Source organism: Bombina bombina, chromosome 6, assembly GCF_027579735.1.
Source record: "Bombina bombina isolate aBomBom1 chromosome 6, aBomBom1.pri, whole genome shotgun sequence".
Classification (NCBI taxonomy): Eukaryota; Metazoa; Chordata; class Amphibia; order Anura; family Bombinatoridae; genus Bombina; species Bombina bombina.
The window spans coordinates 841,447,095-841,459,260 of NC_069504.1; the positions used below are offsets into that span (position 1 = coordinate 841,447,095).

General features: G+C 36.5%; 1 protein-coding gene across 1 annotated transcript in view; it reads right to left on the minus strand.

Moving 5' to 3' along the window:
• LOC128663753 (A.superbus venom factor 1) overlaps positions 1-12,166 on the minus strand; it is a 489,422-nt gene that overhangs the window by 91,675 nt on the left and 385,581 nt on the right. The gene's annotated exons all lie outside the window — the stretch shown is intronic.

The following is a 12,166-nucleotide window of genomic DNA, read 5'->3' on the forward strand; positions in this document are numbered from 1 at the left end:
GTGCATTAAGCTCTATATCGCACAAAAGCCAAGGGCTGAGTTTACATGCTCATGCACACTTTCCCCAATAGACATCAATGGGGAGAAAGTGTTAGAGAAAAAATAAAACATGCAATCGCGGAATGGCGAACGCCATAACGGAACCCCATTGATGTATATGGGGAAAGAAAGTTATGTTTAAACCTAACATAAACCACCTATTCTAGAAACCCCTAATCCACCGCTCCCCGACATCACCGACACTAAATAAAATTATTAACCCCTAAACAGCTGCCCCGACATTGCCAATGCTAAATAAAGTTATTAACCCCTAATCCGCAGCTTCCCGACATCGCCAACACTAAATAAACCTATGAACCCCTAAACCGCCACCCCCCACATTGCAACTAATGAATAAACCTATTGAATTAAAAAAAACAGATTCAACTATCAATTATATAACTATTCTAATAAAATAAAAAAACTACCAATTAAAAATCCTAAATTACATGATTAAAAAAAACTAACAGTACAAAAAAATAAAAAAAAATAAAAATTACAAATTTAAATAAACTTAATACTATGAAAAAATTAAACAAAATCGAACATTACCTAATCTAATAGCCCTATAAAAACAAAAAAGCCCCCCAAAATAAAAACACCCCAACCTAACAATAAACTACCAATAGCCCTTAAAAATTAAACAGGTCTTTTACCTTACAAAATTACAAAGTCCCCCCTAAAAGTAAAACCCACACCCAACCAACCCCCCAAAATAAAAAACCTAAGTCTAAAAAAATCCTAAGCTACCCATTGCCCCTAAAGGGCATTTGTATGGGCATGCATTGCCCTTAAAATATATGAGAATCAGATAAAAATAGATAAGAATTGATAAATCATGTAGTGAAATGCTTATACCTAAGGGGAATTTTATTCCAATTAATACATAGTATATCCGTGATTCGATACTTGTACAAAATATACAAACAATATCTGTGTATAGTACAATGTCTCCAAAGTATTAGCGCTGTCTGTTACCACACTTGATAGTATATTGTGTATTATACCAGATATTTAGGAACTTAGACAGGATGGTAACGTATCCAATTTAGCAGCATGCAATATTATCGTTCTCAGTGTAGTAATATTAGATATACTCTCTGGATCATTGTCCTTATTAAGGTAGTAAACACTCGCCATACCGGACCTCCAACTGGTTTTCTTGCTGGCAGGGGAAGTTACTGGTCCACATGGCCATCTCAACGTTTGTGAGCCATTGAGCTGTTAGCCGTTGCTTTACTCACGTGCCCCTCCGTGACCAATCGTCTAACCAGTTATCATTGGGCGGTGAAATTTCAAAAGATGATAGTATCTCGTTTTCAATCTATCAGTCTGGATAGATATTTATAATCCACGGGTAAGGAAGGAATCACTTCTACACGTTTCGGCTCTCTCTCTATGACTCCATATGGCTTTCTTATACCCCATTGGTTGAACGTGTAATTGCCTCCATTCCACATTTAAAGAGGTAGTGTATCGTATTGTAAGTAATTGCACAAAACATTGCTTAATAGTGAAAGTACGGTACGGAAGTATACATTCTCTGTAATTTTCATAACACCTTTTCGGTTATACAGTACACCGTAATTTTTTTTCCAATTAATGTATTTTCAATGACTTGTTATATCAGCTGCAGAGTATAAAATGTTTGAGAATTAGCATTTTCAGGTTTATGTATGTATATGAATTAGCTGGTTTTGTGCTTTTAAACCACATTCTATTACAATAAGTTGAGCTTCAAGCTAATATCAGATCTCATTACGTTATCACTTTTATTCACACAGACTTGCTTTCTTATCTTAATACAAATACAAATTAACATTGTATTACTTAAACTATCCTGCAACCCACTGAGACTGTAATTTCTTCTGATGGCTGTGTTTACATAGTCTGTCAATAGCATATAATCCAGTATCAAAACTTTTAGTATAGGTTGTGATACCACAGGCTAAATCAGCTATTTCATATGCTGAAATAGGGGTAAAGGAGCTACTTGTAAACAATTTAATATACTACAGCAGGTAAAATGGATCATTGGGAACAATTTAAAGTGGAGAACATTTTTGGGTGAACTGTCCCTTTAAACGTTTAAGTGCTCATTCACTATCAGTAAAGGCATTAAACAGTAGTTGTACATAATGTGAATTTGCCAATGACGTTCATACTCTAAATGTGAGTATAGCAGATAGATTACAACTCTCATAGTGATAGCAAATAGCGCTTGGATGTAAAAAAATAAATAATAAATAATTTATAATTGTAATATATAAAATAGATAAAAACTGGATAAAAATTACAATTTCTAAAAGTGATAGTACATCAATAATTTAATATGTGTGACGGCATTAAAAAGGATTCCATAAAATTAGTAAAATATATCTGAAAATACATATGAAAAATCTATATAAAAAGTTTATATAAAAGAATATATATAAAAATCCATATAGAAAATCTATATAAAAAAGGGGTAGGGGAGAAACTGTGGTCCCATCTATAGACTATTTCATTCTGCATGAAAAAAGAGGTAGTGAGTTCATATGAACATCTTAGTTTTATATTTATATGTAAAGGAAATAATATATATATATATATAAAACATAAAATACAGTACATATGAACTAATGGTTGGGTTTGAAGGATTTTTTAAAAAGATTATTTTAAAAGATTATTTAAATAATTGGTATGATTCTTTAAATGAATTAGAGGGGTTTAGGTCTAATTCAGCATTTAGCCCTTTGGGGGCTAGAGAGTTAATGTTTATAATCAATTTTGCTTCAGTGTATAGAAGCTCTTTAGTTGTATCACCTCCTCTCTGAGGATTCACATTCTTTAGACCCTAATATCGAAGCCCATCTGTTTTCTGATTATGGTGGTCTTTAAAATGTTTCAAAAGGAGATGATCCCCGAAACCCCATTCTATATATTTAGTAAATGCTGTCAGATTCTCTCACATAATGGGCGCCCCGTTTGTCCTAAGTACTGCTTGTTACAGGGACACTGGATTAGATAGACAATATTACAATCTGTACATCTGATGATATCTTTAATTTAAAATTTTAAGTTGGTTTGGCTTGAATTCACTATTTTGCATTTATTGCTAAATTTACAGGCGTTACAAGAGTGGCACGAGAAGAAACCTTCTAGTTTGTTCCCTTCCAGATCTATATAGTATCCACTTTTTCTTTTGTTCTTAAACTCACTGGGTGCAAGGATGTTTTTGAAGGTTTTTGCCTTTCTATAAATTAGCCTTGGTTTATCTTCTACAATTTTGCTGAGGATTTGATCTTTTTCTATTAGATGCCAATGCATGTTTAAGGTTTTCTTTATTAGTCTATGGTCTGAATTATAATTTGTGATAAATGCTGTGTCAATTATTTTTTTGAGTTTCTCACTTCCATTATTCTCTCTATTCCATTGTCCGTTAGATAATAAATCCTCTCTATTTCTTTTTTCTGCATAATGTTTTGCATCAGTAATTAGTTCTATATTGTAGTCTCTTTCGGTAAACTTTGTTTCTAAAGATTTTGCTTGGTGTATATAGTCGTCTAGGAAGGAACAGTTTTTTCTTTTTCTTAAAAACTGTCCTTTGGGGATATTACGTTTCCATTGTTCTAGGTCAGTGTTTCCCAACCGCGTTCCTCAAGTACTCCCAACAGGCCTGGTTTTCATTATAGCTGAACCAGTGCACAGTTGAAGTAATCAGCTGATCAGTAACCAACCTGCTCTCATCCATCAGATGATTATTTCACCTGTGCTCTAGTTCAGCTATAATGAAAACCAGGACTTTTGGGGGTACTTGAGGACCGTGGTTGGGAAGCACTCTTCTAGGTGGTAGCTCATTGAGTGTACATAGTTATTGGCGTCAACCTTTTTAAAAAAGGTTTTTGTTTTTATGTTATTGTCTATGACTTCTATTGTAAGGTCTAAAAAATTGATACTTGTATTGCTTAGTTCATGTATAAAGGAGATACCCCAATCATTAATGTTGAGGTCCTCCATAAATAAATCAAAAAGCTCTGGGCCTCCTTTCCAGATTATAATAATATCATTGATGTAGCATTTAAAAAGCACAAGGTTTGCACCCCAGTTAGAGTTCAGGATGTGTTGATGTTCAAACAGACTCATAAATAGGTTTGCATAACTGGGTGCAAACCTGTGCCCTTGATTTGTAAGAAAAAATCTGCATTAAAACTGAAATAGTTGTTTTCTAGGATGAAGGCAATACATCATAAAAAAAATCTGCTTGCACAACAGGTAGATCATTATCTTTATGTAGAAAGTATTTTGTAGCCTCCAGCCCCAACGAATGTATAATGTTAGTGTATAAGGAGTTTACGTCGCAAGTGGCTAGAAGAAAATCATCTTGCCACTTGATATCCTTCAGAATATTAATTAAATGTGTGGAATCTCTAATGAAGTTGTATTATGTGTTTTTGCAGAAAGTTATCTACGTATTGTGATATATTTGAGGTTAGTGAATTGATACCAGAAATGATTGGTCTACCAGGCGGATTTTCTAGATTTTTGTGGATTTTGAGGAGGTAATAAAAAATGGGTGTTCTCAGATGTAGGTTATTTAGGAATTGAAATTGTTTCATTCTCTTTTCTTGTTAGATTTTGTGTATACCTCTTCTTATTTTTGGCCTCAAAAATTTGAATATCTGCTTTTACAGATTTTTTAAGCAGTTCTAAAAAATATCTCTTGTGTGGGGTAAAAGCTTGATTTATTTTTAAGATCTGTATATATGTACTGATTATTCCTGGGTTAGAGGAGATAGTTGCACGCTCTAGGGGATTTTTTTGAAAATATCTTTTTAACGTTAACTTTCTTACATATTGATTGATGTTTATCATTGTTTGTGATTTATTAATTCTGCAAGTGGTGAGAAGGACAGCCCCTTACTTAGAACTTTAGTTTGTTCCTTGTTAATTTCCATTCTGCTTAGATTAAAAATCCCTTTAGTGTGGTCTATTTCTGTCTTTTGTTCCCTAGTTTTTCTTCCTCTGCCTCTTTTTCCTCTAGTCTTCTTTTTCCCTTTCTTGACCATTTGCTTCCTAATGGGTGTTCTATTTCTGTTCCCCAAGAAGCTCCTGCTCTCGGGGTTCTCACCTCTTAAAAAGAAGTCTGATCATAGTTATTTTCCCTTATTCTATCAAGGGTTTCAGATCTATTTTTATAAAATACATTTTCCATTCAATCTCTTTGGTATGGATTATCATTATGGGTATTGTTTGTTCTCCTGTTTCCCTTAAATATATGTGGTTTGCATTCCCTATCCTATTCAGTTCATCATTCCTGCGGGGGTACCAATTCTTATAATTGTGATTTCCACTTTCTCTAAAATTGGTTTTAAATTCTCTCTGGTAGTTGTCAGGTCTGGTATAGTGATTGTTATGTGTCTGCCTTTGGTTGGTGTAGTATGAATTATTTGTGGTTCTATTAAAATTGGATCTATGTTGTCCATTATTATTATTCTATGGGTTTGTTTTTATTTATATGTGGGCTATGGATTTTTGTATCTTTATTTAACAGTTTATTGACTATCGGCTAGATTAGGAGTTTTGCGTTAGAGACTGTGAGGTGCTAATGAGCAATTTATGCTCACTGCTCACTTACAGACAGTGCTGGTATTACGGGTTTTTATAAACCAGACAAGAAGTGAGCGTTGAGCAAAATTGAGCTCATTACCGCACTTCAATACCAGCGCTGCTTACGTTAGCGGTGAGCTGGTGTAATGTGCTCGTGCACGATTTCCCCATAGGTATCAACGGGGAGAGCCGGCTGAAAAAAAGTGTAACACCTGCAAAAAAGCAGCGTAAAACTCCCTAATGCAGCCCCATTGATTCCTATGGGGAAATACATTTTATGTTTACACCTAACACCCTAACATGAACCTCGAATCTAAACACCCCTAATCTTACACTTATTAACCCCTAATCTGCCGAACCCGACATCGCTGACACCTACATTATATTATTAACCCCTAATCTGCTGCTCCGGACACCGCCGCCACCTACATTATACTTATAAACCCCTAATCTGCTGCCCCCAACATTGCCGAACCCTACATTATATTTATTAACCCCTACTCTGCCGCCCCCAATGTCCCTGCCACCTACCTACACTTATTAATCACTAATCTGCTGCCCCCAATGTTGCAGCCACTATAATAAACATATTAACCCTTTAAACCGCCGCACTCCCGCCTTGCAAACAGTTAAATATTATTAACCCCCTAATCTGCCGGCCCTAACATCGCCGACACCTACCTACATTTATTAACCCCTAATCTGCCGCCCCCAACATTGCCGCCACTATATTAAAGTTATTAACCCCTAAACCTAAGTCTAACCCTAAACCTAACTCCCCCTAACTTAAATATAATTAAAAGTAATCGAAATAAAAATTCCTATCATTAACTAAATTATTCCTATTTAAAACTAAATACTTACCTATAAAATAAACCCTAAGCTAGCTACAATATAACTAATAGTTACATTGTAGCTATCTTAGGGTTTATTTTTTTTTACAGGCAAGTTTGTATTTATTTTAACTAGGTAGAATAGTTACTAAATAGTTATTAACTATTTAATAACCTACCTAGCTAAAATAAAGACAAATTTACCTGTAAAATAAAACCTAACCTAAGTTACAATTACACCTAACACTACACTATAATTAAATTAATTCCCTAAATTAAATACAATTAAATAAAATTAGCTAAAGTACAAACCCCCCACTAAATTACAGAAAATAATAAACAAATTACAAGATTTTTAAACTAATTACACCTAATCTAATCCCCCAAACAAAATAAAAAAGCCCCCTCAAAATAAAAAAGCCCTACCCTACACTAAATTACAAATAGCCCTTAAAATGGCCTTTTGCAGGGCATTGCCCCAAAGTAATCAGCTCTTTTACCTATAAAAAAAATTACAAATCCCCCCCCAAGATTAAAACCCACCACCCACACAACCAACCCTACTCTAAAACCCACCCAATACCCCTTTAAAAAAAACTTAACACTAACCCCTTGAAGATCACCTTACCGGGAGAAGTCTTCATCAAACCGGGCCGAAGTCCTCAACGAAGCCGAAAGAAGTCTTCATCCAAGCCGGGCGAAGTGGTCCTCCAGACGGGCAGAAGTCTTCATCCAGATGGCATTTTCTATCTTCATCCATCCGGCACGGAGCGGGTCCATCTTCAAGACATCCGATGCGGAGCATCCTCTTCATCCGACGGCTTTTCTTTAATGAAGGTTCCTTTAAATGACGTCATCCAAGATGGTGTCCCTCCAATTCCAATTGGCTGATAGAATTCTATCAGCCAATCTAAATTAAGGTAGAAAAAATCCACTTTGCACGGCTTGGATGAAGACTTCTCCCGGCTTTGTTGAGGACTTCGGCCCGGTTGGATGAAGACTTCTCCTGGTAACTATTTATTTAGTAACTATTCTACCTAGTTAAAATAAATACAAACTTGCTTGTAAAATAAAAATAAACCCTAAGATAGCTACAATGTAACTATTAGTTATATTGTAGCTAGCTTAGGGTTTATTTTATAGGTAAGTATTTAGTTTTAAATAATTTAGTTAATGATAGTTAATGATAGGAATTTTTATTTCGATTTCTTTTAATTATATTTAAGTTAAGGGGTGTTAGATTTAGGGTGAGACTTAGGTTTAGGGGTTAATAAATTTAATATAGTGGCGGCGACTTTGGGGGCAGCAGATTAGGGGTTAATAAATGTAGGTAGGTGTCGGCAATGTTAGGGACAACAGATTAGGGGTTAAAAATATTTAACTAATGTTTGCGAGGCGGGAGTGCAGCGTTTTAGGGGTTGATATGTTTAATATAGTGGCGGCGATGTCCGGTTCAGCAGATTAGGGGTTAAAAATTGAATTTTAGTGTTTGCGAAGCGGGAGGGTCTCGGTTTAGGGGTTAATAGGTAGTTTATGGGTGTTAGTGTACTTTTTAGCACTTTAGTTAAGAGTTTTATGCTACGGCGTTGTATCATAAAACTCTTAACTACTGACTTTAGAATGCAGTACCAGTCTTGACAGGAGAGGGTCTACCGCTCACTTTTTGGTAGACTCGTAATACCGGCGCTATGCAAGTCCCATTGAAAAAATAGGATACGTAATTTCCGTAAGTGGATTTGCGGTTTTTCCAAGTCTGGCCAAAAAAGTGAGCGGTACACCAGTACCTGCAAGACTCGTAATACCTGCGGGCGTTAAAAAGCAGCGTTAGGACCGGCCAACACTGCTTTTTAAGCCTAACGCAAAACTCATAATCTAGCCGTATATGATTTCCATTAGGGATTTCTGGTCTACTGTTTGTATTAAGGTCTTTGTGATCATCTGTGTATTCATTCTCTTTGTTTTCATTGGCCTAGATTTAGAGTTTGGTGGTAGCCGTGAAAACCAGCGTTAGAGGCTCCTAACGCTGGTTTTAGGCTACCGCCGGTATTTGGAGTCAGTAAAAAAAGGGTCTAACGCTCACTTTTCAGCCGCGACTTTTCCATACCGCAGATCCCCTTACGTAAATTACGTATCCTATCTTTTCAATGGGATCTTTCTAACTCCGGTATTTAGAGTCGTGGCTGAAGTGAGCGTTAGAATTCTAACGACAAAACTCCAGCCGCAGAAAAAAAACAGGAGTTAAGAGCTTTTTGGGCTAACGCCGGTTCATAAAGCTCTTAACTACTGTGCCCTAAAGTACACTAACACCCATAAACTACCTATGTACCCCTAAACCGAGGTCCCCCCACATCACCGCCACTCAATTAAATTTTTTTAACCCCTAATCTGCCGACCGCCACCTACGTTATACTTATGTACCCCTAATCTGCTGCCCCTAACACCGCCGACCCCTGTATTATATTTATTAACCCCTAACCTGCCCCCCACAACGTCGCCGCCAGCTACCTACAATAATTAACCCCTAATCTGCGACCGCAAAGTGCCGCCACCTACATTATAGCTATGTACCCCTAATCTGCTGCCCCTAACACTGCCGACCCCTATATTATATTTATTAACCCCTAATCTGCCCCCCTCAACTTCGCCTCCACCTGCCTACACTTATTAACCCCTAATCTGCCGAGCGGACCGCACCGCTACTATAATAAAGTTATTAACCCCTAATCCGCCTCACTAACCCTATAATAAATAGTATTAACCCCTAATCTGCCCTCCCTAACATCGCCGACACCTAACTTCAATTATTAACCCCATATCTGCCGACCGGAGCTCACCGCTATTCTAATAAATGTATTAACCCCTAAAGCTAAGTCTAACCCTAACACTAACACCCCCCTAAATTAAATATAATTTTAATCTAACTAAATTAATTAACTCTTATTAAATAAATTATTCCTATTTAAAGCTAAATACTTACCTGTAAAATAAATCCTAATATAGCTACAATATAAATTATAATTACATTGTAGCTATTTTAGGATTAATATTTATTTTACAGGCAACTTTGTAATTATTTTAACCAGGTACAATAGCTATTAAATAGTTAAGAACTATTTAATAGTTACCTAGTTAAAATAATTACAAAATTACCTGTAAAATAAATCCTAACCTAAGTTACAATTAAACCTAACACTATACTATCATTAAATTAATTAAATAAAATACCTACAATTACCTACAATTAAACCTAACACTACACTATCAATACATTAATTAAATACAATATCTACAAATAACTACAATGAAATAAACTAACTAAAGTACAAAAAATAAAAAAGAACTAAGTTACAAAAAATAAAAAAATATTTACAAACATAAGAAAAATATTACAACAATTTTAAACTAATTACACCTACTCTAAGCCCCCTAATAAAATAACAAAGACCCCCAAAATAAAAAATGCCCTACCCTATTCTAAATTACTAAACTTAAAAGCTCTTTTACCTTACCAGCCCTGAACAGGGCCCTTTGCGGGGCATGCCCCAAAGAATTCAGCTCTTTTGACTGTAAAAAAAACCATACAATACCCCCCCCCCAACATTACAACCCACCACCCACATACCCCTAATCTAACCCAAACCCCCCTTAAATAAACCTAACACTAAGCCCCTGAAGATCATCCTACCTTGTCTTCACCTCACCAGGTATCACCGATCTGTCCTGGCTCCAAAATCTTCATCCAACCCAAGCGGGGGCTGGCGATCCATAATCCGGTGGCTGAAGAGGTCCAGAAGAGGCTCCAAAGTCTTCATCCTATCCGGGAAGAAGAGGCGATCCGGACCGGCAACCATCTTGATCCAAGCGGCATCTTCTATCTTCATCCGATGACGACCGGCTCCATCCTGAAGACCTCCACCGCGGACCCATCTTCATCCGGCGAAGTCCAACTGAAGAATGACGGTTCCTTTAAGGGACGTCATCCAAGATGGCATCCCTCGAATTCCGATTGGCTGATAGGATTCTATCAGCCAATCGGAATTAAGGTAGGAATATTCTGATTGGCTGATGGAATCAGCCAATCAGAATCAAGTTCAATCCAATTGGCTGATTCGATCAGCCAATCAGATTGAGCTCGCATTCTATTGGCTGTTCCAATCAGCCAATAGAATGTGAGCTCAATCTGATTGGCTGATTGGATCAGCCAATCGGATTGAACTTGATTCTGATTGGCTGATTCCATCAGCCAATCAGAATATTCTTACCTTAATTCCGATTGGCTGATAGAATCCTATCAGCCAATCGGAATTCGAGGGACGCCATCTTGGATGACGTCATTTAAAGGAACCGTCATTCGTCGTTCAGTCGTCGGGCAGGATGGATGTTCCGCGTCGGAGGTCTTCAGGATGCTGCCGCTTCGCTCCGGATGGATGACGATAGAAGATGCCGCCTGGATGAAGACTTCAATCGGATGGAAGACCTCTTCTGCCCCGCTTGGATGAAGACTTCGACCGGATCATGGACATCTTCAGCCCCCCGCTTGGGCTTGGATCAGGACATCGGAGGAGCTCTTCTGGACCGATCGGAGAACCTGGCAGGGTGAAGACAAGGTAGGAAGATCTTCAGGGGCTTAGTGTTAGGTTTATTTAAGGGGGGTTTGGGTTAGATTAGGGGTATGTGGGTGGTGGGTTGTAATGTTGGGGGGGGTATTGTATGTTTTTTTACAGGCAAAAGAGCTGAACTTCTTGGGGCATGCCCCGCAAATGGCCCTGTTCAGGGCTGGTAAGGTAAAAGAGCTTTTAACTTTAGTAATTTAGAATAGGGTAGGGCATTTTTTATTTTGGGGGTCTTTGTTATTTTATTAGGGGGCTTAGAGTAGGTGTAATTAGTTTAAAATTGTTGTAATATTTTTCTTATGTTTGTAAATTTTTTTTATTTTTTGTAACTTAGTTCTTTTTTATTTTTTGTACTTTAGTTAGTTTATTTCATTGTAGTTATTTGTAGATATTGTATTTAATTAATGTATTGATAGTGTAGTGTTAGGTTTAATTGTAGGTAATTGTAGGTATTTTATTTAATTAATTTAATGATAGTATAGTGTTAGGTTTAATTGTAACTTAGGTTAGGATTTATTTTACAGTTCATTTTGTAATTATTTTAACTAGGTAACTATTAAATAGTTCTTAACTATTTAATAGCTATTGTACCTGGTTAAAATAATTACAAAGTTGCCTGTAAAATAAATATTAATCCTAAAATAGCTACAATGTAATTATAATTTATATTGTAGCTATATTAGGGTTTATTTTACAGGTAAGTATTTAGCTTTAAATAGGAATAATTTATTTAATAAGAGTTAATTAATTTCGTTAGATTAAAATTATATTTAACTTAGGGGGGTGTTAGTGTTAGGGTTAGACTTAGCTTTAGGGGTTAATACATTTATTAGAATAGCGGTGAGCTCCGGTCGGCAGATATGGGGTTAATAATTGAAGTTAGGTGTCGGCGATGTTAGGTAGGGCAGATAAGGGGTTAATACTATTTATTATAGGGTTAGTGAGGCAGATTAGGGGTTAATAAAAGCGGCAGATTAGGGGTTAAAAATAATATGCAGGGGGGGCGGAGCTAGCCGCCGAGGTGGATGGTCGCATCTCTACAGAGCTCTCGCTCCAAATATTTTTAGGAGAACCCATTTGCCTTTTTCTATA